We start from the raw sequence: 26307 nt of genomic DNA, 5'->3' as shown, positions 1-26307 counted from the left end.
ATGAATGTCCACGTGCGCGCACACATTGAAGACCATGCTTAAGGCACTTTTTTTGGAAGTATGAAAAACTACATTTTCATATGAGAAAATAAGAGTTTTCGCATTCAAGACCATACCGATAGCTCTAGTTAGTATGTCTGCAATCAGTGACATATAGAGAACCCACTTATTAGAAGTGATCTGTCTCTGTGGGGCAGACATATGTTAACAGTCATTCATTTGAGACGGCCTAAACTTTAGGAGTAAGAGCTGCTTTCTTATCAATCGATTTATCCAAACTGGTTAATAAGCCAGGAGTGAGTGAAAGGCAATCCTCTGGAAACTCCATGAAAGATCTAATTTCTATTACGCACAAAATACTTCACTTTATTTGACATATTTGTTAAAATGGAACAGTCAGATGATCCCATCTAGCGGATCCTGGCTCTGTCTTGAAAGAGAGTGTAATTATACTACAAGAAATGCTGGCCATCAAAAGCGACTCTGATTGCTTTCCGACGAAGGTGGGATTCGAACCCACGCGTGCAGAGCACAAAGGATTAGCAGTCCATCGCCTTAACCACTCGGCCACCTCGTCTGCCCTACAGCCCCATCTGAAACCTGGCTTCACAAAAGGTACTGAAGTGTCAATATACTGTACCTAAAAAAGAAAAAAACAGCTGAGGCAAGATCTCACATTCCACGTCTTCCCCCAATCAGGGACCTACATTTCATTTTTGGGAAATTCTTACTATGTGCTAATTACAAATATTCATAAGATTCCCCTAGACTTTGTCAGAACTGTCAAGATATAATTCTATGGGGTTTTGAATAGACAGAGCATATGTTATAGGACAATTATAGAATCTATTCCGTTTGGACTGTATTTTTAATAGTCATGATAACATGCTAGCATGTGAGTCGATCTTGCACAGTGAATGATGGAGCAGTGTCTGTCATCTACTTGGTCAGCTGTAGATGGCTCACCTGGGGAGATGTGAAAAGAGAGAACTCCAGTGGCGCAATCGGTTAGCGCGCGGTACTTATACAGCAGTACTTGCACTGAGCCATGCCGAGGTTGTGAGTTCGAGCCTCACCTGTAGCAGCTGTGTTGATTTTCATAAACCATTTCACAAAAAGTAAAGTTTAAACTCAGAGTATGGACGGCCCTTGCTAGAGAGTCTTTACTTCTTATAGGATCTACGTGTCCTACTCCTCTGGGTGCCAAATATCACATATCCTCCGCGATGCTCAGTTTAAACATTCCATGATGTGCCATCTTGCATTTCATGCAAACACCACATCAGTGCATTTAAAAATACATTTGTAGAATAATAAATATGATGAAAACAGTGTTCTCACATGATAACCATAAACTGAAGAGCTGCAAAAAATGCTGTATCAGCTACTTACAATAAAAGGTGACTCGAAAAAACTAGCAAAAGAAGAGCATCATCATATTAAAGGTTCTATTCACCATCTTGAGTTGCACCATAGCAGCTTATGGTGCTTTTCTGCTCAGAGTGTGCCTCCAATCCCACATTCATTTTTAATTTCTTTGCAGTTTAAAAAACAACAATTACTGCTCGAAGTTCACTTTTCAAAACCATTCAACCTATTAAATGTATTTCTCTAACCTATGAATGTGGTCCATGTTCACTTTTCCTCATCTTCATCTCGATACTCCTTTCCCAGAAACCAGGTTCACTTCTTCATTCAACCCACCCATCCAAAGTCACCAAATCTTTGAAGCAAGTCTGCCTATTCTCCCTTTCTCTCTATGTACAAGATACCTTGTATCATTTGAATGGACAGCAGGAGAGAAGGATATTTATGGTGAGTGGGGGTGGGGTTTTGAGGAGTAACCTCATTTGCCTAAGAGCCGGGGTATCTGGGAAAAAAAGTATTTTATGGGGGAAGACTTTCACATCTCCTTGGTGAAATTTGTAGGGCCTTATAACATCCTTTCTGTGGATGCAGATTCAGTCGGAACAGAGGTCCTAGTCCTCGCTCTGCCTTTCAAAGGAACTGTAAATATGCATGGCTTATTTGGCTTTGCCCGGCAGGGCTTGCCCGGCAGGGTGAGAATGGCGTTCGTCAGGCGTTCGTCAGGCGATCGGAAGGGGTGAGGCAATAATTTATAATTCAATGATCTTCATGATATTTTCTTGATAATATGAAAGCAGGAAAGGGAAGCTTGGCAATAAGCAATCCTAAAGCAAGGTGTGACTCCAGGGAAGAATGACTTGAAAACAACATACAGAAAGACTCATGTAAAAAGGCCCTGATGAGGCTTGAACTCATGACCCCTGGTTTACAAGACCAGTGCTCTGCCACTGAGCTACAAGGCCAGTCTGCACGCAGGATGTAAATTGCAACATGTATTCTTACTGAGGTATGAATATATCTATGATTTTGAGACTCTGTATGGAAACGTAGTTGCATATGAATGTCCACGTGCGCGCACACATTGAAGACCATGCTTAAGGCACTTTTTTTGGAAGTATGAAAAACTACATTTTCATATGAGAAAATAAGAGTTTTCGCATTCAAGACCATACCGATAGCTCTAGTTAGTATGTCTGCAATCAGTGACATATAGAGAACCCACTTATTAGAAGTGATCTGTCTCTGTGGGGCAGACATATGTTAACAGTCATTCATTTGAGACGGCCTAAACTTTAGGAGTAAGAGCTGCTTTCTTATCAATCGATTTATCCAAACTGGTTAATAAGCCAGGAGTGAGTGAAAGGCAATCCTCTGGAAACTCCATGAAAGATCTAATTTCTATTACGCACAAAATACTTCACTTTATTTGACATATTTGTTAAAATGGAACAGTCAGATGATCCCATCTAGCGGATCCTGGCTCTGTCTTGAAAGAGAGTGTAATTATACTACAAGAAATGCTGGCCATCAAAAGCGACTCTGATTGCTTTCCGACGAAGGTGGGATTCGAACCCACGCGTGCAGAGCACAAAGGATTAGCAGTCCATCGCCTTAACCACTCGGCCACCTCGTCTGCCCTACAGCCCCATCTGAAACCTGGCTTCACAAAAGGTACTGAAGTGTCAATATACTGTACCTAAAAAAGAAAAAAACAGCTGAGGCAAGATCTCACATTCCACGTCTTCCCCCAATCAGGGACCTACATTTCATTTTTGGGAAATTCTTACTATGTGCTAATTACAAATATTCATAAGATTCCCCTAGACTTTGTCAGAACTGTCAAGATATAATTCTATGGGGTTTTGAATAGACAGAGCATATGTTATAGGACAATTATAGAATCTATTCCGTTTGGACTGTATTTTTAATAGTCATGATAACATGCTAGCATGTGAGTCGATCTTGCACAGTGAATGATGGAGCAGTGTCTGTCATCTACTTGGTCAGCTGTAGATGGCTCACCTGGGGAGATGTGAAAAGAGAGAACTCCAGTGGCGCAATCGGTTAGCGCGCGGTACTTATACAGCAGTACTTGCACTGAGCCATGCCGAGGTTGTGAGTTCGAGCCTCACCTGTAGCAGCTGTGTTGATTTTCATAAACCATTTCACAAAAAGTAAAGTTTAAACTCAGAGTATGGACGGCCCTTGCTAGAGAGTCTTTACTTCTTATAGGATCTACGTGTCCTACTCCTCTGGGTGCCAAATATCACATATCCTCCGCGATGCTCAGTTTAAACATTCCATGATGTGCCATCTTGCATTTCATGCAAACACCACATCAGTGCATTTAAAAATACATTTGTAGAATAATAAATATGATGAAAACAGTGTTCTCACATGATAACCATAAACTGAAGAGCTGCAAAAAATGCTGTATCAGCTACTTACAATAAAAGGTGACTCGAAAAAACTAGCAAAAGAAGAGCATCATCATATTAAAGGTTCTATTCACCATCTTGAGTTGCACCATAGCAGCTTATGGTGCTTTTCTGCTCAGAGTGTGCCTCCAATCCCACATTCATTTTTAATTTCTTTGCAGTTTAAAAAACAACAATTACTGCTCGAAGTTCACTTTTCAAAACCATTCAACCTATTAAATGTATTTCTCTAACCTATGAATGTGGTCCATGTTCACTTTTCCTCATCTTCATCTCGATACTCCTTTCCCAGAAACCAGGTTCACTTCTTCATTCAACCCACCCATCCAAAGTCACCAAATCTTTGAAGCAAGTCTGCCTATTCTCCCTTTCTCTCTATGTACAAGATACCTTGTATCATTTGAATGGACAGCAGGAGAGAAGGATTTTTATGGTGAGTGGGGGTGGGGTTTTGAGGAGTAACCTCATTTGCCTAAGAGCCGGGGTATCTGGGAAAAAAAGTATTTTATGGGGGAAGACTTTCACATCTCCTTGGTGAAATTTGTAGGGCCTTATAACATCCTTTCTGTGGATGCAGATTCAGTCGGAACAGAGGTCCTAGTCCTCGCTCTGCCTTTCAAAGGAACTGTAAATATGCATGGCTTATTTGGCTTTGCCCGGCAGGGCTTGCCCGGCAGGGTGAGAATGGCGTTCGTCAGGCGTTCGTCAGGCGATCGGAAGGGGTGAGGCAATAATTTATAATTCAATGATCTTCATGATATTTTCTTGATAATATGAAAGCAGGAAAGGGAAGCTTGGCAATAAGCAATCCTAAAGCAAGGTGTGACTCCAGGGAAGAATGACTTGAAAACAACATACAGAAAGACTCATGTAAAAAGGCCCTGATGAGGCTTGAACTCATGACCCCTGGTTTACAAGACCAGTGCTCTGCCACTGAGCTACAAGGCCAGTCTGCACGCAGGATGTAAATTGCAACATGTATTCTTACTGAGGTATGAATATATCTATGATTTTGAGACTCTGTATGGAAACGTAGTTGCATATGAATGTCCACGTGCGCGCACACATTGAAGACCATGCTTAAGGCACTTTTTTTGGAAGTATGAAAAACTACATTTTCATATGAGAAAATAAGAGTTTTCGCATTCAAGACCATACCGATAGCTCTAGTTAGTATGTCTGCAATCAGTGACATATAGAGAACCCACTTATTAGAAGTGATCTGTCTCTGTGGGGCAGACATATGTTAACAGTCATTCATTTGAGACGGCCTAAACTTTAGGAGTAAGAGCTGCTTTCTTATCAATCGATTTATCCAAACTGGTTAATAAGCCAGGAGTGAGTGAAAGGCAATCCTCTGGAAACTCCATGAAAGATCTAATTTCTATTACGCACAAAATACTTCACTTTATTTGACATATTTGTTAAAATGGAACAGTCAGATGATCCCATCTAGCGGATCCTGGCTCTGTCTTGAAAGAGAGTGTAATTATACTACAAGAAATGCTGGCCATCAAAAGCGACTCTGATTGCTTTCCGACGAAGGTGGGATTCGAACCCACGCGTGCAGAGCACAAAGGATTAGCAGTCCATCGCCTTAACCACTCGGCCACCTCGTCTGCCCTACAGCCCCATCTGAAACCTGGCTTCACAAAAGGTACTGAAGTGTCAATATACTGTACCTAAAAAAGAAAAAAACAGCTGAGGCAAGATCTCACATTCCACGTCTTCCCCCAATCAGGGACCTACATTTCATTTTTGGGAAATTCTTACTATGTGCTAATTACAAATATTCATAAGATTCCCCTAGACTTTGTCAGAACTGTCAAGATATAATTCTATGGGGTTTTGAATAGACAGAGCATATGTTATAGGACAATTATAGAATCTATTCCGTTTGGACTGTATTTTTAATAGTCATGATAACATGCTAGCATGTGAGTCGATCTTGCACAGTGAATGATGGAGCAGTGTCTGTCATCTACTTGGTCAGCTGTAGATGGCTCACCTGGGGAGATGTGAAAAGAGAGAACTCCAGTGGCGCAATCGGTTAGCGCGCGGTACTTATACAGCAGTACTTGCACTGAGCCATGCCGAGGTTGTGAGTTCGAGCCTCACCTGTAGCAGCTGTGTTGATTTTCATAAACCATTTCACAAAAAGTAAAGTTTAAACTCAGAGTATGGACGGCCCTTGCTAGAGAGTCTTTACTTCTTATAGGATCTACGTGTCCTACTCCTCTGGGTGCCAAATATCACATATCCTCCGCGATGCTCAGTTTAAACATTCCATGATGTGCCATCTTGCATTTCATGCAAACACCACATCAGTGCATTTAAAAATACATTTGTAGAATAATAAATATGATGAAAACAGTGTTCTCACATGATAACCATAAACTGAAGAGCTGCAAAAAATGCTGTATCAGCTACTTACAATAAAAGGTGACTCGAAAAAACTAGCAAAAGAAGAGCATCATCATATTAAAGGTTCTATTCACCATCTTGAGTTGCACCATAGCAGCTTATGGTGCTTTTCTGCTCAGAGTGTGCCTCCAATCCCACATTCATTTTTAATTTCTTTGCAGTTTAAAAAACAACAATTACTGCTCGAAGTTCACTTTTCAAAACCATTCAACCTATTAAATGTATTTCTCTAACCTATGAATGTGGTCCATGTTCACTTTTCCTCATCTTCATCTCGATACTCCTTTCCCAGAAACCAGGTTCACTTCTTCATTCAACCCACCCATCCAAAGTCACCAAATCTTTGAAGCAAGTCTGCCTATTCTCCCTTTCTCTCTATGTACAAGATACCTTGTATCATTTGAATGGACAGCAGGAGAGAAGGATATTTATGGTGAGTGGGGGTGGGGTTTTGAGGAGTAACCTCATTTGCCTAAGAGCCGGGGTATCTGGGAAAAAAAGTATTTTATGGGGGAAGACTTTCACATCTCCTTGGTGAAATTTGTAGGGCCTTATAACATCCTTTCTGTGGATGCAGATTCAGTCGGAACAGAGGTCCTAGTCCTCGCTCTGCCTTTCAAAGGAACTGTAAATATGCATGGCTTATTTGGCTTTGCCCGGCAGGGCTTGCCCGGCAGGGTGAGAATGGCGTTCGTCAGGCGTTCGTCAGGCGATCGGAAGGGGTGAGGCAATAATTTATAATTCAATGATCTTCATGATATTTTCTTGATAATATGAAAGCAGGAAAGGGAAGCTTGGCAATAAGCAATCCTAAAGCAAGGTGTGACTCCAGGGAAGAATGACTTGAAAACAACATACAGAAAGACTCATGTAAAAAGGCCCTGATGAGGCTTGAACTCATGACCCCTGGTTTACAAGACCAGTGCTCTGCCACTGAGCTACAAGGCCAGTCTGCACGCAGGATGTAAATTGCAACATGTATTCTTACTGAGGTATGAATATATCTATGATTTTGAGACTCTGTATGGAAACGTAGTTGCATATGAATGTCCACGTGCGCGCACACATTGAAGACCATGCTTAAGGCACTTTTTTTGGAAGTATGAAAAACTACATTTTCATATGAGAAAATAAGAGTTTTCGCATTCAAGACCATACCGATAGCTCTAGTTAGTATGTCTGCAATCAGTGACATATAGAGAACCCACTTATTAGAAGTGATCTGTCTCTGTGGGGCAGACATATGTTAACAGTCATTCATTTGAGACGGCCTAAACTTTAGGAGTAAGAGCTGCTTTCTTATCAATCGATTTATCCAAACTGGTTAATAAGCCAGGAGTGAGTGAAAGGCAATCCTCTGGAAACTCCATGAAAGATCTAATTTCTATTACGCACAAAATACTTCACTTTATTTGACATATTTGTTAAAATGGAACAGTCAGATGATCCCATCTAGCGGATCCTGGCTCTGTCTTGAAAGAGAGTGTAATTATACTACAAGAAATGCTGGCCATCAAAAGCGACTCTGATTGCTTTCCGACGAAGGTGGGATTCGAACCCACGCGTGCAGAGCACAAAGGATTAGCAGTCCATCGCCTTAACCACTCGGCCACCTCGTCTGCCCTACAGCCCCATCTGAAACCTGGCTTCACAAAAGGTACTGAAGTGTCAATATACTGTACCTAAAAAAGAAAAAAACAGCTGAGGCAAGATCTCACATTCCACGTCTTCCCCCAATCAGGGACCTACATTTCATTTTTGGGAAATTCTTACTATGTGCTAATTACAAATATTCATAAGATTCCCCTAGACTTTGTCAGAACTGTCAAGATATAATTCTATGGGGTTTTGAATAGACAGAGCATATGTTATAGGACAATTATAGAATCTATTCCGTTTGGACTGTATTTTTAATAGTCATGATAACATGCTAGCATGTGAGTCGATCTTGCACAGTGAATGATGGAGCAGTGTCTGTCATCTACTTGGTCAGCTGTAGATGGCTCACCTGGGGAGATGTGAAAAGAGAGAACTCCAGTGGCGCAATCGGTTAGCGCGCGGTACTTATACAGCAGTACTTGCACTGAGCCATGCCGAGGTTGTGAGTTCGAGCCTCACCTGTAGCAGCTGTGTTGATTTTCATAAACCATTTCACAAAAAGTAAAGTTTAAACTCAGAGTATGGACGGCCCTTGCTAGAGAGTCTTTACTTCTTATAGGATCTACGTGTCCTACTCCTCTGGGTGCCAAATATCACATATCCTCCGCGATGCTCAGTTTAAACATTCCATGATGTGCCATCTTGCATTTCATGCAAACACCACATCAGTGCATTTAAAAATACATTTGTAGAATAATAAATATGATGAAAACAGTGTTCTCACATGATAACCATAAACTGAAGAGCTGCAAAAAATGCTGTATCAGCTACTTACAATAAAAGGTGACTCGAAAAAACTAGCAAAAGAAGAGCATCATCATATTAAAGGTTCTATTCACCATCTTGAGTTGCACCATAGCAGCTTATGGTGCTTTTCTGCTCAGAGTGTGCCTCCAATCCCACATTCATTTTTAATTTCTTTGCAGTTTAAAAAACAACAATTACTGCTCGAAGTTCACTTTTCAAAACCATTCAACCTATTAAATGTATTTCTCTAACCTATGAATGTGGTCCATGTTCACTTTTCCTCATCTTCATCTCGATACTCCTTTCCCAGAAACCAGGTTCACTTCTTCATTCAACCCACCCATCCAAAGTCACCAAATCTTTGAAGCAAGTCTGCCTATTCTCCCTTTCTCTCTATGTACAAGATACCTTGTATCATTTGAATGGACAGCAGGAGAGAAGGATTTTTATGGTGAGTGGGGGTGGGGTTTTGAGGAGTAACCTCATTTGCCTAAGAGCCGGGGTATCTGGGAAAAAAAGTATTTTATGGGGGAAGACTTTCACATCTCCTTGGTGAAATTTGTAGGGCCTTATAACATCCTTTCTGTGGATGCAGATTCAGTCGGAACAGAGGTCCTAGTCCTCGCTCTGCCTTTCAAAGGAACTGTAAATATGCATGGCTTATTTGGCTTTGCCCGGCAGGGCTTGCCCGGCAGGGTGAGAATGGCGTTTGTCAGGCGTTCGTCAGGCGATCGGAAGGGGTGAGGCAATAATTTATAATTCAATGATCTTCATGATATTTTCTTGATAATATGAAAGCAGGAAAGGGAAGCTTGGCAATAAGCAATCCTAAAGCAAGGTGTGACTCCAGCGAAGAATGACTTGAAAACAACATACAGAAAGACTCATGTAAAAAGGCCCTGATGAGGCTTGAACTCATGACCCCTGGTTTACAAGACCAGTGCTCTGCCACTGAGCTACAAGGACAGTCTGCACGCAGGATGTAAATTGCAACATGTATTCTTACTGAGGTATGAATATATCTATGATTTTGAGACTCTATATGGAAACGTAGTTGCATATGAATGTCCACGTGCGCGCACACATTGAAGACCATGCTTAAGGCACTTTTTTTGGAAGTATGAAAAACTACATTTTCATATGAGAAAATAAGAGTTTTCGCATTCAAGACCATACCGATAGCTCTAGTTAGTATGTCTGCAATCAGTGACATATAGAGAACCCACTTATTAGAAGTGATCTGTCTCTGTGGGGCAGACATATGTTAACAGTCATTCATTTGAGAATGCCTAAACTTTAGGAGTAAGAGCTGCTTTCTTATCAATCTATTTATCCAAACTGGTTAATAAGCCAGGAGTGAGTGAAAGGCAATCCTCTGGAAACTCCATGAAAGATCTAATTTCTATTACGCACAAAATACTTCACTTTATTTGACATATTTGTTAAAATGGAACAGTCAGATGATCCCATCTAGCGGATCCTGGCTCTGTCTTGAAAGAGAGTGTAATTATACTACAAGAAATGCTGGCCATCAAAAGAGACTCTGATGGCTTTCCGACGAAGGTGGGATTCGAACCCACGCGTGCAGAGCACAATGGATCAGCAGTCCATCGCCTTAACCACTCGGCCACCTCGTCTGCCCTACAGCCCCATCTGAAACCTTGCTTCACAAAAGGTACTGAAGTGTCAATATACTGTACCTAAAAAAGAAAAAAACAGCTGAGGCAAGATCTCACATTCCACGTCTTCCCCCAATCAGGGACCTACATTTCATTTTTGGGAAATTCTTACTATGTGCTAATTACAAATATTCATAAGATTCCCCGAGACTTTGTCAGAACTGTCAAGATATAATTCTATGGGGTTTTGAATAGACAGAGCATATGTTATAGGACAATTATAGAATCTATTCCGTTTGGACTGTATTTTTAATAGTCATGATAACATGCTAGCATGTGAGTCGATCTTGCACAGTGAATGATGGAGCAGTGTCTGTCATCTACTTGGTCAGCTGTAGATGGCTCACCTGGGGAGATGTGAAAAGAGAGAGCTCCAGTGGCGCAATCGGTTAGCGCGCGGTACTTATACAGCAGTACTTGCACTGAGCCATGCTGAGGTTGTGAGTTCGAGCCTCACCTGGAGCAGCCGTGTTGTTTTTCATAAACCATTTCACAAAAAGTAAAGTTTAAACTCAGAGTATGGACGGCCCTTGCTAGAGAGTCTTTACTTCTTATAGGATCTACGTGTCCTACTCCTCTGGGTGCCAAATATCACATATCCTCCGCGATGCTCAGTTTAAACATTCCATGATGTGCCATCTTGCATTTCATGCAAACACCACATCAGTGCATTTAAAAATACATTTGTAGAATAATAAATATGATGAAAACAGTGTTCTCACATGATAACCATAAACTGAAGAGCTGCAAAAAATGCTGTATCAGCTACTTACAATAAAAGGTGACTCGAAAAAACTAGCAAAAGAAGAGCATCATCATATTAAAGGTTCTATTCACCATCTTGAGTTGCACCATAGCAGCTTATGGTGCTTTTCTGCTCAGAGTGTGCCTCCAATCCCACATTCATTTTTAATTTCTTTGCAGTTTAAAAAACAACAATTACTGCTCGAAGTTCACTTTTCAAAACCATTCAACCTATTAAATGTATTTCTCTAACCTATGAATGTGGTCCATGTTCACTTTTCCTCATCTTCATCTCGATACTCCTTTCCCAGAAACCAGGTTCACTTCTTCATTCAACCCACCCATCCAAAGTCATCAAATCTTTGAAGCAAGTCTGCCTATTCTCCCTTTCTCTCTATGTACAAGATACCTTGTATCATTTGAATGGACAGCAGGAGAGAAGGATATTTATGGTGAGTGGGGGTGGGGTTTTGAGGAGTAACCTCATTTGCCTAAGAGCCGGGGTATCTGGGAAAAAAAGTATTTTATGGGGGAAGACTTTCACATCTCCTTGGTGAAATTTGTAGGGCCTTATAACATCCTTTCTGTGGATGCAGATTCAGTCGGAACAGAGGTCCTAGTCCTCGCTCTGCCTTTCAAAGGAACTGTAAATATGCATGGCTTATTTGGCTTTGCCCGGCAGGGCTTGCCCGCCAGGGTGAGAATGGCGTTTGTCAGGCGTTCGTCAGGCGATCGGAAGGGGTGAGGCAATAATTTATAATTCAATGATCTTCATGATATTTTCTTGATAATATGAAAGCAGGAAAGGGAAGCTTGGCAATAAGCAATCCTAAAGCAAGGTGTGACTCCAGGGAAGAATGACTTGAAAACAACATACAGAAAGACTCATGTAAAAAGGCCCTGATGAGGCTTGAACTCATGACCCCTGGTTTACAAGACCAGTGCTCTGCCACTGAGCTACAAGGCCAGTCTGCACGCAGGATGTAAATTGCAACATGTATTCTTACTGAGGTATGAATATATCTATGATTTTGAGACTCTGTATGGAAACGTAGTTGCATATGAATGTCCACGTGCGCGCACACATTGAAGACCATGCTTAAGGCACTTTTTTTGGAAGTATGAAAAACTACATTTTCATATGAGAAAATAAGAGTTTTCGCATTCAAGACCATACCGATAGCTCTAGTTAGTATGTCTGCAATCAGTGACATATAGAGAACCCACTTATTAGAAGTGATCTGTCTCTGTGGGGCAGACATATGTTAACAGTCATTCATTTGAGACGGCCTAAACTTTAGGAGTAAGAGCTGCTTTCTTATCAATCTATTTATCCAAACTGGTTAATAAGCCAGGAGTGAGTGAAAGGCAATCCTCTGGAAACTCCATGAAAGATCTAATTTCTATTACGCACAAAATACTTCACTTTATTTGACATATTTGTTAAAATGGAACAGTCAGATGATCCCATCTAGCGGATCCTGGCTCTGTCTTGAAAGAGAGTGTAATTATACTACAAGAAATGCTGGCCATCAAAAGAGACTCTGATGGCTTTCCGACGAAGGTGGGATTCGAACCCACGCGTGCAGAGCACAATGGATTAGCAGCCCATCGCCTTAACCACTCGGCCACCTCGTCTGCCCTACAGCCCCATCTGAATCCTTGCTTCACAAAAGGTACTGAAGTGTCAATATACTGTACCTAAAAAAGAAAAAAACAGCTGAGGCAAGATCTCACATTCCACGTCTTCCCCCAATCAGGGACCTACATTTCATTTTTGGGAAATTCTTACTATGTGCTAATTACAAATATTCATAAGATTCCCCTAGACTTTGTCAGAACTGTCAAGATATAATTCTATGGGGTTTTGAATTGACAGAGCATATGTTATAGGACAATTATAGAATCTATTCCGTTTGGACTGTATTTTTAATAGTCATGATAACATGCTAGCATGTGAGTCGATCTTGCACAGTGAATGATGGAGCAGTGTCTGTCATCTACTTGGTCAGCTGTAGATGGCTCACCTGGGGAGATGTGAAAAGAGAGAGCTCCAGTGGCGCAATCGGTTAGCGCGCGGTACTTATACAGCAGTACTTGCACTGAGCCATGCCGAGGTTGTGAGTTCGAGCCTCACCTGGAGCAGCCGTGTTGTTTTTCATAAACCATTTCACAAAAAGTAAAGTTTAAACTCAGAGTATGGACGGCCCTTGCTAGAGAGTCTTTACTTCTTATAGGATCTACGTGTCCTACTCCTCTGGGTGCCAAAATCACATATCCTCCGCGATGCTCAGTTTAAACATTCCATGATGTGCCATCTTGCATTTCATGCAAACACCACATCAGTGCATTTAAAAATACATTTGTAGAATAATAAATATGATGAAAACAGTGTTCTCACATGATAACCATAAACTGAAGAGCTGCAAAAAATGCTGTATCAGCTACTTACAATAAAAGGTGACTCGAAAAAACTAGCAAAAGAAGAGCATCATCATATTAAAGGTTCTATTCACCATCTTGAGTTGCACCATAGCAGCTTATGGTGCTTTTCTGCTCAGAGTGTGCCTCCAATCCCACATTCATTTTTAATTTCTTTGCAGTTTAAAAAACAACAATTACTGCTCGAAGTTCACTTTTCAAAACCATTCAACCTATTAAATGTATTTCTCTAACCTATGAATGTGGTCCATGTTCACTTTTCCTCATCTTCATCTCGATACTCCTTTCCCAGAAACCAGGTTCACTTCTTCATTCAACCCACCCATCCAAAGTCACCAAATCTTTGAAGCAAGTCTGCCTATTCTCCCTTTCTCTCTATGTACAAGATACCTTGTATCATTTGAATGGACAGCAGGAGAGAAGGATCTTTATGGTGAGTGGGGGTGGGGTTTTGAGGAGTAACCTCATTTGCCTAAGAGCCGGGGTATCTGGGAAAAAAAGTATTTTATGGGGGAAGACTTTCACATCTCCTTGGTGAAATTTGTAGGGCCTTATAACATCCTTTCTGTGGATGCAGATTCAGTCGGAACAGAGGTCCTAATCCTTGCTCTGCCTTTCAAAGGAACTGTAAATATGCATGGCTTAATTGGCTTTGCCCGGCAGGGTGAGAATGGCGTTTGTCAGGCGTTCGTCAGGCGATCGGAAGGGGTGAGGCAATAATTTATAATTCAATGATCTTCATGATATTTTCTTGATAATATGAAAGCAGGAAAGGGAAGCTTGGCAATAAGCAATCCTAAAGCAAGGTGTGACTCCAGGGAAGAATGACTTGAAAACAACATACAGAAAGACTCATGTAAAAAGGCCCTGATGAGGCTTGAACTCATGACCCCTGGTTTATAAGACCAGTGCTCTGCCACTGAGCTACAAGGCCAGTCTGCACGCAGGATGTAAATTGCAACATGTATTCTTACTGAGGTATGAATATATCTATGATTTTGAGACTCTGTATGGAAACGTAGTTGCATATGAATGTCCACGTGCGCGCACACATTGAAGACCATGCTTAAGGCACTTTTTTTGGAAGTATGAAAAACTTCATTTTCATATGAGAAAATAAGAGTTTTCGCATTCAAGACCATACCGATAGCTCTAGTTAGTATGTCTGCAATCAGTGACATATAGAGAACCCACTTATTAGAAGTGATCTGTCTCTGTGGGGCAGACATATGTTAACAGTCATTCATTTGAGACGGCCTAAACTTTAGGAGTAAGAGCTGCTTTCTTATCAATCTATTTATCCAAACTGGTTAATAAGCCAGGAGTGAGTGAAAGGCAATCCTCTGGAAACTCCATGAAAGATCTAATTTCTATTACGCACAAAATACTTCACTTTATTTGACATATTTGTTAAAATGGAACAGTCAGATGATCCCATCTAGCGGATCCTGGCTCTGTCTTGAAAGAGAGTGTAATTATACTACAAGAAATGCTGGCCATCAAAAGAGACTCTGATGGCTTTCCGACGAAGGTGGGATTCGAACCCACGCGTGCAGAGCACAATGGATTAGCAGTCCATCGCCTTAACCACTCGGCCACCTCGTCTGCCCTACAGCCCCATCTGAAACCTTGCTTCACAAAAGGTACTGAAGTGTCAATATACTGTACCAAAAAAGAAAAAAACAGCTGAGGCAAGATCTCACATTCCACGTCTTCCCCCAATCAGGGACCTACATTTCATTTTTGGTAAATTCTTACTATGTGCTAATTACAAATATTCATAAGATTCCCCTAGACTTTGTCAGAACTGTCAAGATATAATTCTATGGGGTTTTGAATTGACAGAGCATATGTTATAGGACAATTATAGAATCTATTCCGTTTGGACTGTATTTTTAATAGTCATGATAACATGCTAGCATGTGAGTCGATCTTGCACAGTGAATGATGGAGCAGTGTCTGTCATCTACTTGGTCAGCTGTAGATGGCTCACCTGGGGAGATGTGAAAAGAGAGAGCTCCAGTGGCGCAATTGGTTAACGCGCGGTACTTATACAGCAGTACTTGCACTGAGCCATGCCGAGGTTGTGAGTTCGAGCCTCACCTGGAGCAGCCGTGTTGTTTTTCATAAACCATTTCACAAAAAGTAAAGTTTAAACTCAGAGTATGGACGGCCCTTGCTATAGAGTCTTTACTTCTTATAGGATCTACGTGTCCTACTCCTCTGGGTGCCAAATATCACATATCCTCCGCGATGCTCAGTTTAAACATTCCATGATGTGCCATCTTGCATTTCATGCAAACACCACATCAGTGCATTTAAAAATACATTTGTAGAATAATAAATATGATGAAAACAGTGTTCTCACATGATAACCATAAACTGAAGAGCTGCAAAAAATGCTGTATCAGCTACTTACAATAAAAGGTGACTCGAAAAAACTAGCAAAAGAAGAGCATCATCATATTAAAGGTTCTATTCACCATCTTGAGTTGCACCATAGCAGCTTATGGTGCTTTTCTGCTCAGAGTGTGCCTCCAATCCCACATTCATTTTTAATTTCTTTGCAGTTTAAAAAACAACAATTACTGCTCGAAGTTCACTTTTCAAAACCATTCAACCTATTAAATGTATTTCTCTAACCTATGAATGTGGTCCATGTTCACTTTTCCTCATCTTCATCTCGATACTCCTTTCCCAGAAACCAGGTTCACTTCTTCATTCAACCCACCCATCCAAAGTCACCAAATCTTTGAAGCAAGTCTGCCTATTCTCCCTTTCTCTCTATGTACAAGATACCTTGTATCATTTGAATGGACAGCAGGAGAGAAGGATATTTATGGTGAGTGGGGGTGGGGTTTTGAGGAGTAACCTCATTTGCCTAAGAGCCGGGGTATCTGGGAAAAAAAGTATTTTATGGGGGAAGACTTTCACATCTCCTTGGTGAAATTTGTAGGGCCTTATAACATCCTTTCTGTGGATGCAGATTCAGTCGGAACAGAGGTCCTAGTCCTCGCTCTGCCTTTCAAAGGAACTGTAAATATGCATGGCTTATTTGGCTTTGCCCGGCAGGGCTTGCCCGGCAGGGTGAGAATGGCGTTCGTCAGGCGTTCGTCAGGCGATCGGAAGGGGTGAGGCAATAATTTATAATTCAATGATCTTCATGATATTTTCTTGATAATATGAAAGCAGGAAAGGGAAGCTTGGCAATAAGCAATCCTAAAGCAAGGTGTGACTCCAGGGAAGAATGACTTGAAAACAACATACAGAAAGACTCATGTAAAAAGGCCCTGATGAGGCTTGAACTCATGACCCCTGGTTTACAAGACCAGTGCTCTGCCACTGAGCTACAAGGCCAGTCTGCACGCAGGATGTAAATTGCAACATGTATTCTTACTGAGGTATGAATATATCTATGATTTTGAGACTCTGTATGGAAACGTAGTTGCATATGAATGTCCACGTGCGCGCACACATTGAAGACCATGCTTAAGGCACTTTTTTTGGAAGTATGAAAAACTACATTTTCATATGAGAAAATAAGAGTTTTCGCATTCAAGACCATACCGATAGCTCTAGTTAGTATGTCTGCAATCAGTGACATATAGAGAACCCACTTATTAGAAGTGATCTGTCTCTGTGGGGCAGACATATGTTAACAGTCATTCATTTGAGAATGCCTAAACTTTAGGAGTAAGAGCTGCTTTCTTATCAATCTATTTATCCAAACTGGTTAATAAGCCAGGAGTGAGTGAAAGGCAATCCTCTGGAAACTCCATGAAAGATCTAATTTCTATTACGCACAAAATACTTCACTTTATTTGACATATTTGTTAAAATGGAACAGTCAGATGATCCCATCTAGCGGATCCTGGCTCTGTCTTGAAAGAGAGTGTAATTATACTACAAGAAATGCTGGCCATCAAAAGAGACTCTGATGGCTTTCCGACGAAGGTGGGATTCGAACCCACGCGTGCAGAGCACAATGGATCAGCAGTCCATCGCCTTAACCACTCGGCCACCTCGTCTGCCCTACAGCCCCATCTGAAACCTTGCTTCACAAAAGGTACTGAAGTGTCAATATACTGTACCTAAAAAAGAAAAAAACAGCTGAGGCAAGATCTCACATTCCACGTCTTCCCCCAATCAGGGACCTACATTTCATTTTTGGGAAATTCTTACTATGTGCTAATTACAAATATTCATAAGATTCCCCGAGACTTTGTCAGAACTGTCAAGATATAATTCTATGGGGTTTTGAATAGACAGAGCATATGTTATAGGACAATTATAGAATCTATTCCGTTTGGACTGTATTTTTAATAGTCATGATAACATGCTAGCATGTGAGTCGATCTTGCACAGTGAATGATGGAGCAGTGTCTGTCATCTACTTGGTCAGCTGTAGATGGCTCACCTGGGGAGATGTGAAAAGAGAGAGCTCCAGTGGCGCAATCGGTTAGCGCGCGGTACTTATACAGCAGTACTTGCACTGAGCCATGCCGAGGTTGTGAGTTCGAGCCTCACCTGGAGCAGCCGTGTTGTTTTTCATAAACCATTTCACAAAAAGTAAAGTTTAAACTCAGAGTATGGACGGCCCTTGCTAGAGAGTCTTTACTTCTTATAGGATCTACGTGTCCTACTCCTCTGGGTGCCAAATATCACATATCCTCCGCGATGCTCAGTTTAAACATTCCATGATGTGCCATCTTGCATTTCATGCAAACACCACATCAGTGCATTTAAAAATACATTTGTAGAATAATAAATATGATGAAAACAGTGTTCTCACATGATAACCATAAACTGAAGAGCTGCAAAAAATGCTGTATCAGCTACTTACAATAAAAGGTGACTCGAAAAAACTAGCAAAAGAAGAGCATCATCATATTAAAGGTTCTATTCACCATCTTGAGTTGCACCATAGCAGCTTATGGTGCTTTTCTGCTCAGAGTGTGCCTCCAATCCCACATTCATTTTTAATTTCTTTGCAGTTTAAAAAACAACAATTACTGCTCGAAGTTCACTTTTCAAAACCATTCAACCTATTAAATGTATTTCTCTAACCTATGAATGTGGTCCATGTTCACTTTTCCTCATCTTCATCTCGATACTCCTTTCCCAGAAACCAGGTTCACTTCTTCATTCAACCCACCCATCCAAAGTCACCAAATCTTTGAAGCAAGTCTGCCTATTCTCCCTTTCTCTCTATGTACAAGATACCTTGTATCATTTGAATGGACAGCAGGAGAGAAGGATATTTATGGTGAGTGGGGGTGGGGTTTTGAGGAGTAACCTCATTTGCCTAAGAGCCGGGGTATCTGGGAAAAAAAGTATTTTATGGGGGAAGACTTTCACATCTCCTTGGTGAAATTTGTAGGGCCTTATAACATCCTTTCTGTGGATGCAGATTCAGTCGGAACAGAGGTCCTAGTCCTCGCTCTGCCTTTCAAAGGAACTGTAAATATGCATGGCTTATTTGGCTTTGCCCGGCAGGGTGAGAATGGCGTTTGTCAGGCGTTCGTCAGGCGATCGGAAGGGGTGAGGCAATAATTTATAATTCAATGATCTTCATGATATTTTCTTGATAATATGAAAGCAGGAAAGGGAAGCTTGGCAATAAGCAATCCTAAAGCAAGGTGTGACTCCAGGGAAGAATGACTTGAAAACAACATACAGAAAGACTCATGTAAAAAGGCCCTGATGAGGCTTGAACTCATGACCCCTGGTTTACAAGACCAGTGCTCTGCCACTGAGCTACAAGGCCAGTCTGCACGCAGGATGTAAATTGCAACATGTATTCTTACTGAGGTATGAATATATCTATGATTTTGAGACTCTGTATGGAAACGTAGTTGCATATGAATGTCCACGTGCGCGCACACATTGAAGACCATGCTTAAGGCACTTTTTTTGGAAGTATGAAAAACTACATTTTCATATGAGAAAATAAGAGTTTTCGCATTCAAGACCATACCGATAGCTCTAGTTAGTATGTCTGCAATCAGTGACATATAGAGAACCCACTTATTAGAAGTGATCTGTCTCTGTGGGGCAGACATATGTTAACAGTCATTCATTTGAGAATGCCTAAACTTTAGGAGTAAGAGCTGCTTTCTTATCAATCTATTTATCCAAACTGGTTAATAAGCCAGGAGTGAGTGAAAGGCAATACTCTGGAAACTCCATGAAAGATCTAATTTCTATTACGCACAAAATACTTCACTTTATTTGACATATTTGTTAAAATGGAACAGTCAGATGATCCCATCTAGCGGATCCTGGCTCTGTCTTGAAAGAGAGTGTAATTATACTACAAGAAATGCTGGCCATCAAAAGAGACTCTGATGGCTTTCCGACGAAGGTGGGATTCGAACCCACGCGTGCAGAGCACAATGGATTAGCAGTCCATCGCCTTAACCACTCGGCCACCTCGTCTGCCCTACAGCCCCATCTGAAACCTTGCTTCACAAAAGGTACTGAAGTGTCAATATACTGTACCTAAAAAAGAAAAAAACAGCTGAGGCAAGATCTCACATTCCACGTCTTCCCCCAATCAGGGACCTACATTTCATTTTTGGGAAATTCTTACTATGTGCTAATTACAAATATTCATAAGATTCCCCGAGACTTTGTCAGAACTGTCAAGATATAATTCTATGGGGTTTTGAATAGACAGAGCATATGTTATAGGACAATTATAGAATCTATTCCGTTTGGACTGTATTTTTAATAGTCATGATAACATGCTAGCATGTGAGTCGATCTTGCACAGTGAATGATGGAGCAGTGTCTGTCATCTACTTGGTCAGCTGTAGATGGCTCACCTGGGGAGATGTGAAAAGAGAGAGCTCCAGTGGTGCAATCGGTTAGCGCGCGGTACTTATACAGCAGTACTTGCACTGAGCCATGCCGAGGTTGTGAGTTCGAGCCTCACCTGGAGCAGCCGTGTTGTTTTTCATAAACCATTTCACAAAAAGTAAAGTTTAAACTCAGAGTATGGACGGCCCTTGCTAGAGAGTCTTTACTTCTTATAGGATCTACGTGTCCTACTCCTCTGGGTGCCAAATATCACATATCCTCCGCGATGCTCAGTTTAAACATTCCATGATGTGCCATCTTGCATTTCATGCAAACACCACATCAGTGCATTTAAAAATACATTTGTAGAATAATAAATATGATGAAAACAGTGTTCTCACATGATAACCATAAACTGAAGAGCTGCAAAAAATGCTGTATCAGCTACTTACAATAAAAGGTGACTCGAAAAAACTAGCAAAAGAAGAGCATCATCATATTAAAGGTTCTATTCACCATCTTGAGTTGCACCATAGCAGCTTATGGTGCTTTTCTGCTCAGAGTGTGCCTCCAATCCCACATTCATTTTTAATTTCTTTGCAGTTTAAAAAACAACAATTACTGCTCGAAGTTCACTTTTCAAAACCATTCAACCTATTAAATGTATTTCTCTAACCTATGAATGTGGTCCATGTTCACTTTTCCTCATCTTCATCTCGATACTCCTTTCCCAGAAACCAGGTTCACTTCTTCATTCAACCCACCCATCCAAAGTCACCAAATCTTTGAAGCAAGTCTGCCTATTCTCCCTTTCTCTCTATGTACAAGATACCTTGTATCATTTGAATGGACAGCAGGAGAGAAGGATATTTATGGTGAGTGGGGGTGGGGTTTTGAGGAGTAACCTCATTTGCCTAAGAGCCGGGGTATCTGGGAAAAAAGTATTTTATGGGGGAAGACTTTCACATCTCCTTGGTGAAATTTGTAGGGCCTTATAACATCCTTTCTGTGGATGCAGATTCAGTCGGAACAGAGGTCCTAGTCCTCGCTCTGCCTTTCAAAGGAACTGTAAATATGCATGGCTTATTTGGCTTTGCCCGGCAGGGCTTGCCCGGCAGGGTGAGAATGGCGTTTGTCAGGCGTTCGTCAGGCGATCGGAAGGGGTGAGGCAATAATTTATAATTCAATGATCTTCATGATATTTTCTTGATAATATGAAAGCAGGAAAGGGAAGCTTGGCAATAAGCAATCCTAAAGCAAGGTGTGACTCCAGGGAAGAATGACTTGAAAACAACATACAGAAAGACTCATGTAAAAAGGCCCTGATGAGGCTTGAACTCATGACCCCTGGTTTACAAGACCAGTGCTCTGCCACTGAGCTACAAGGCCAGTCTGCACGCAGGATGTAAATTGCAACATGTATTCTTACTGAGGTATGAATATATCTATGATTTTGAGACTCTGTATGGAAACGTAGTTGCATATGAATGTCCACGTGCGCGCACACATTGAAGACCATGCTTAAGGCACTTTTTTTGGAAGTATGAAAAACTACATTTTCATATGAGAAAATAAGAGTTTTCGCATTCAAGACCATACCGATAGCTCTAGTTAGTATGTCTGCAATCAGTGACATATAGAGAACCCACTTATTAGAAGTGATCTGTCTCTGTGGGGCAGACATATGTTAACAGTCATTCATTTGAGACGGCCTAAACTTTAGGAGTAAGAGCTGCTTTCTTATCAATCTATTTATCCAAACTGGTTAATAAGCCAGGAGTGAGTGAAAGGCAATCCTCTGGAAACTCCATGAAAGATCTAATTTCTATTACGCACAAAATACTTCACTTTATTTGACATATTTGTTAAAATGGAACAGTCAGATGATCCCATCTAGCGGATCCTGGCTCTGTCTTGAAAGAGAGTGTAATTATACTACAAGAAATGCTGGCCATCAAAAGAGACTCTGATTGCTTTCCGACGAAGGTGGGATTCGAACCCACGCGTGCAGAGCACAATGGATTAGCAGTCCATCGCCTTAACCACTCGGCCACCTCGTCTGCCCTACAGCCCCATCTGAAACCTTGCTTCACAAAAGGTACTGAAGTGTCAATATACTGTACCTAAAAAAGAAAAAAACAGCTGAGGCAAGATCTCACATTCCACGTCTTCCCCCAATCAGGGACCTACATTTCATTTTTGGGAAATTCTTACTATGTGCTAATTACAAATATTCATAAGATTCCCCTAGACTTTGTCAGAACTGTCAAGATATAATTCTATGGGGTTTTGAATAGACAGAGCATATGTTATAGGACAATTATAGAATCTATTCCGTTTGGACTGTATTTTTAATAGTCATGATAACATGCTAGCATGTGAGTCGATCTTGCACAGTGAATGATGGAGCAGTGTCTGTCATCTACTTGGTCAGCTGTAGATGGCTCACCTGGGGAGATGTGAAAAGAGAGAACTCCAGTGGCGCAATCGGTTAGCGCGCGGTACTTATACAGCAGTACTTGCACTGAGCCATGCCGAGGTTGTGAGTTCGAGCCTCACCTGTAGCAGCCGTGTTGATTTTCATAAACCATTTCACAAAAAGTAAAGTTTAAACTCAGAGTATGGACGGCCCTTGCTAGAGAGTCTTTACTTCTTATAGGATCTACGTGTCCTACTCCTCTGGGTGCCAAATATCACATATCCTCCGCGATGCTCAGTTTAAACATTCCATGATGTGCCATCTTGCATTTCATGCAAACACCACATCAGTGCATTTAAAAATACATTTGTAGAATAATAAATATGATGAAAACAGTGTTCTCACATGATAACCATAAACTGAAGAGCTGCAAAAAATGCTGTATCAGCTACTTACAATAAAAGGTGACTCGAAAAAACTAGCAAAAGAAGAGCATCATCATATTAAAGGTTCTATTCACCATCTTGAGTTGCACCATAGCAGCTTATGGTGCTTTTCTGCTCAGAGTGTGCCTCCAATCCCACATTCATTTTTAATTTCTTTGCAGTTTAAAAAACAACAATTACTGCTCGAAGTTCACTTTTCAAAACCATTCAACCTATTAAATGTATTTCTCTAACCTATGAATGTGGTCCATGTTCACTTTTCCTCATCTTCATCTCGATACTCCTTTCCCAGAAACCAGGTTCACTTCTTCATTCAACCCACCCATCCAAAGTCACCAAATCTTTGAAGCAAGTCTGCCTATTCTCCCTTTCTCTCTATGTACAAGATACCTTGTATCATTTGAATGGACAGCAGGAGAGAAGGATATTTATGGTGAGTGGGGGTGGGGTTTTGAGGAGTAACCTCATTTGCCTAAGAGCCGGGGTATCTGGGAAAAAAAGTATTTTATGGGGGAAGACTTTCACATCTCCTTGGTGAAATTTGTAGGGCCTTATAACATCCTTTCTGTGGATGCAGATTCAGTCGGAACAGAGGTCCTAGTCCTCGCTCTGCCTTTCAAAGGAACTGTAAATATGCATGGCTTATTTGGCTTTGCCCGGCAGGGCTTGCCCGGCAGGGTGAGAATGGCGTTTGTCAGGCGTTCGTCAGGCGATCGGAAGGGGTGAGGCAATAATTTATAATTCAATGATCTTCATGATATTTTCTTGATAATATGAAAGCAGGAAAGGGAAGCTTGGCAATAAGCAATCCTAAAGAAAGGTGTGACTCCAGGGAAGAATGACTTGAAAACAACATACAGAAAGACTCATGTAAAAAGGCCCTGATGAGGCTTGAACTCATGACCCCTGGTTTACAAGACCAGTGCTCTGCCACTGAGCTACAAGGACAGTCTGCACGCAGGATGTAAATTGCAACATGTATTCTTACTGAGGTATGAATATATCTATGATTTTGAGACTCTATATGGAAACGTAGTTGCATATGAATGTCCACGTGCGCGCACACATTGAAGACCATGCTTAAGGCACTTTTTTTGGAAGTATGAAAAACTACATTTTCATATGAGAAAATAAGAGTTTTCGCATTCAAGACCATACCGATAGCTCTAGTTAGTATGTCTGCAATCAGTGACATATAGAGAACCCACTTATTAGAAGTGATCTGTCTCTGTGGGGCAGACATATGTTAACAGTCATTCATTTGAGAATGCCTAAACTTTAGGAGTAAGAGCTGCTTTCTTATCAATCTATTTATCCAAACTGGTTAATAAGCCAGGAGTGAGTGAAAGGCAATCCTCTGGAAACTCCATGAAAGATCTAATTTCTATTACGCACAAAATACTTCACTTTATTTGACATATTTGTTAAAATGGAACAGTCAGATGATCCCATCTAGCGGATCCTGGCTCTGTCTTGAAAGAGAGTGTAATTATACTACAAGAAATGCTGGCCATCAAAAGAGACTCTGATGGCTTTCCGACGAAGGTGGGATTCGAACCCACGCGTGCAGAGCACAATGGATCAGCAGTCCATCGCCTTAACCACTCGGCCACCTCGTCTGCCCTACAGCCCCATCTGAAACCTTGCTTCACAAAAGGTACTGAAGTGTCAATATACTGTACCTAAAAAAGAAAAAAACAGCTGAGGCAAGATCTCACATTCCACGTCTTCCCCCAATCAGGGACCTACATTTCATTTTTGGGAAATTCTTACTATGTGCTAATTACAAATATTCATAAGATTCCCCGAGACTTTGTCAGAACTGTCAAGATATAATTCTATGGGGTTTTGAATAGACAGAGCATATGTTATAGGACAATTATAGAATCTATTCCGTTTGGACTGTATTTTTAATAGTCATGATAACATGCTAGCATGTGAGTCGATCTTGCACAGTGAATGATGGAGCAGTGTCTGTCATCTACTTGGTCAGCTGTAAATGGCTCACCTGGGGAGATGTGAAAAGAGAGAGCTCCAGTGGCGCAATCGGTTAGCGCGCGGTACTTATACAGCAGTACTTGCACTGAGCCATGCCGAGGTTGTGAGTTCGAGCCTCACCTGGAGCAGCCGTGTTGTTTTCCATAAACCATTTCACAAAAAGTAAAGTTTAAACTCAGAGTATGGACGGCCCTTGCTAGAGAGTCTTTACTTCTTATAGGATCTACGTGTCCTACTCCTCTGGGTGCCAAATATCACATATCCTCCGCGATGCTCAGTTTAAACATTCCATGATGTGCCATCTTGCATTTCATGCAAACACCACATCAGTGCATTTAAAAATACATTTGTAGAATAATAAATATGATGAAAACAGTGTTCTCACATGATAACCATAAACTGAAGAGCTGCAAAAAATGCTGTATCAGCTACTTACAATAAAAGGTGACTCGAAAAAACTAGCAAAAGAAGAGCATCATCATATTAAAGGTTCTATTCACCATCTTGAGTTGCACCATAGCAGCTTATGGTGCTTTTCTGCTCAGAGTGTGCCTCCAATCCCACATTCATTTTTAATTTCTTTGCAGTTTAAAAAACAACAATTACTGCTCGAAGTTCACTTTTCAAAACCATTCAACCTATTAAATGTATTTCTCTAACCTATGAATGTGGTCCATGTTCACTTTTCCTCATCTTCATCTCGATACTCCTTTCCCAGAAACCAGGTTCACTTCTTCATTCAACCCACCCATCCAAAGTCACCAAATCTTTGAAGCAAGTCTGCCTATTCTCCCTTTCTCTCTATGTACAAGATACCTTGTATCATTTGAATGGACAGCAGGAGAGAAGGATATTTATGGTGAGTGGGGGTGGGGTTTTGAGGAGTAACCTCATTTGCCTAAGAGCCGGGGTATCTGGGAAAAAAAGTATTTTATGGGGGAAGACTTTCACATCTCCTTGGTGAAATTTGTAGGGCCTTATAACATCCTTTCTGTGGATGCAGATTCAGTCGGAACAGAGGTCCTAGTCCTCGCTCTGCCTTTCAAAGGAACTGTAAATATGCATGGCTTATTTGGCTTTGCCCGGCAGGGTGAGAATGGCGTTTGTCAGGCGTTCGTCAGGCGATCGGAAGGGGTGAGGCA

At 41.2% G+C, this 26307-nt stretch overlaps 20 non-coding genes across 20 annotated transcripts; 6 read left to right on the top strand and 14 right to left on the bottom strand.

The window, feature by feature from the left end:
* Positions 1 to 2258: 2258 nt before the first annotated feature.
* Positions 2259 to 2330, bottom strand: TRNAT-UGU (transfer RNA threonine (anticodon UGU)). The gene has a single exon. It is a non-coding gene; the product is annotated as a tRNA-Thr (tRNA).
* Positions 2331 to 4682: 2352 nt separating this feature from the next.
* On the bottom strand, positions 4683 to 4754 carry TRNAT-UGU (transfer RNA threonine (anticodon UGU)). The gene has a single exon. It is a non-coding gene; the product is annotated as a tRNA-Thr (tRNA).
* A 2352-nt stretch (positions 4755 to 7106) lies between these two features.
* Positions 7107 to 7178, bottom strand: TRNAT-UGU (transfer RNA threonine (anticodon UGU)). Its single transcript has one exon. It is a non-coding gene; the product is annotated as a tRNA-Thr (tRNA).
* Positions 7179 to 10191: 3013 nt separating this feature from the next.
* Positions 10192 to 10273, bottom strand: TRNAS-GCU (transfer RNA serine (anticodon GCU)). Its single transcript has one exon. It is a non-coding gene; the product is annotated as a tRNA-Ser (tRNA).
* Positions 10274 to 10685: 412 nt separating this feature from the next.
* Positions 10686 to 10780, top strand: TRNAI-UAU (transfer RNA isoleucine (anticodon UAU)). Its single transcript has 2 exons — positions 10686 to 10723; positions 10745 to 10780. It is a non-coding gene; the product is annotated as a tRNA-Ile (tRNA).
* A 1174-nt stretch (positions 10781 to 11954) lies between these two features.
* On the bottom strand, positions 11955 to 12026 carry TRNAT-UGU (transfer RNA threonine (anticodon UGU)). Its single transcript has one exon. It is a non-coding gene; the product is annotated as a tRNA-Thr (tRNA).
* A 1083-nt stretch (positions 12027 to 13109) lies between these two features.
* On the top strand, positions 13110 to 13204 carry TRNAI-UAU (transfer RNA isoleucine (anticodon UAU)). Its single transcript has 2 exons — positions 13110 to 13147; positions 13169 to 13204. It is a non-coding gene; the product is annotated as a tRNA-Ile (tRNA).
* A 1159-nt stretch (positions 13205 to 14363) lies between these two features.
* TRNAI-UAU (transfer RNA isoleucine (anticodon UAU)) lies at positions 14364 to 14435 on the bottom strand. Its single transcript has one exon. It is a non-coding gene; the product is annotated as a tRNA-Ile (tRNA).
* Positions 14436 to 15024: 589 nt separating this feature from the next.
* Positions 15025 to 15106, bottom strand: TRNAS-GCU (transfer RNA serine (anticodon GCU)). The gene has a single exon. It is a non-coding gene; the product is annotated as a tRNA-Ser (tRNA).
* Positions 15107 to 15517: 411 nt separating this feature from the next.
* On the top strand, positions 15518 to 15612 carry TRNAI-UAU (transfer RNA isoleucine (anticodon UAU)). The gene is made up of 2 exons: positions 15518 to 15555; positions 15577 to 15612. It is a non-coding gene; the product is annotated as a tRNA-Ile (tRNA).
* A 1174-nt stretch (positions 15613 to 16786) lies between these two features.
* TRNAT-UGU (transfer RNA threonine (anticodon UGU)) lies at positions 16787 to 16858 on the bottom strand. Its single transcript has one exon. It is a non-coding gene; the product is annotated as a tRNA-Thr (tRNA).
* A 589-nt stretch (positions 16859 to 17447) lies between these two features.
* On the bottom strand, positions 17448 to 17529 carry TRNAS-GCU (transfer RNA serine (anticodon GCU)). Its single transcript has one exon. It is a non-coding gene; the product is annotated as a tRNA-Ser (tRNA).
* Positions 17530 to 17941: 412 nt separating this feature from the next.
* Positions 17942 to 18036, top strand: TRNAI-UAU (transfer RNA isoleucine (anticodon UAU)). Its single transcript has 2 exons — positions 17942 to 17979; positions 18001 to 18036. It is a non-coding gene; the product is annotated as a tRNA-Ile (tRNA).
* Positions 18037 to 19196: 1160 nt separating this feature from the next.
* TRNAT-UGU (transfer RNA threonine (anticodon UGU)) lies at positions 19197 to 19268 on the bottom strand. The gene has a single exon. It is a non-coding gene; the product is annotated as a tRNA-Thr (tRNA).
* Positions 19269 to 19857: 589 nt separating this feature from the next.
* On the bottom strand, positions 19858 to 19939 carry TRNAS-GCU (transfer RNA serine (anticodon GCU)). The gene has a single exon. It is a non-coding gene; the product is annotated as a tRNA-Ser (tRNA).
* A 412-nt stretch (positions 19940 to 20351) lies between these two features.
* TRNAI-UAU (transfer RNA isoleucine (anticodon UAU)) lies at positions 20352 to 20446 on the top strand. Its single transcript has 2 exons — positions 20352 to 20389; positions 20411 to 20446. It is a non-coding gene; the product is annotated as a tRNA-Ile (tRNA).
* A 1173-nt stretch (positions 20447 to 21619) lies between these two features.
* TRNAT-UGU (transfer RNA threonine (anticodon UGU)) lies at positions 21620 to 21691 on the bottom strand. Its single transcript has one exon. It is a non-coding gene; the product is annotated as a tRNA-Thr (tRNA).
* Positions 21692 to 22280: 589 nt separating this feature from the next.
* On the bottom strand, positions 22281 to 22362 carry TRNAS-GCU (transfer RNA serine (anticodon GCU)). The gene has a single exon. It is a non-coding gene; the product is annotated as a tRNA-Ser (tRNA).
* Positions 22363 to 24704: 2342 nt separating this feature from the next.
* On the bottom strand, positions 24705 to 24786 carry TRNAS-GCU (transfer RNA serine (anticodon GCU)). Its single transcript has one exon. It is a non-coding gene; the product is annotated as a tRNA-Ser (tRNA).
* A 412-nt stretch (positions 24787 to 25198) lies between these two features.
* On the top strand, positions 25199 to 25293 carry TRNAI-UAU (transfer RNA isoleucine (anticodon UAU)). Its single transcript has 2 exons — positions 25199 to 25236; positions 25258 to 25293. It is a non-coding gene; the product is annotated as a tRNA-Ile (tRNA).
* Positions 25294 to 26307: the final 1014 nt, after the last annotated feature.

Source organism: Triturus cristatus, chromosome 12 (genome assembly GCF_964204655.1).
Source record: "Triturus cristatus chromosome 12, aTriCri1.1, whole genome shotgun sequence".
Classification (NCBI taxonomy): Eukaryota; Metazoa; Chordata; class Amphibia; order Caudata; family Salamandridae; genus Triturus; species Triturus cristatus.
The sequence above is the reverse complement of the archived record's forward strand: the minus strand, read 5'-3'. Positions and strand labels throughout refer to the sequence as shown.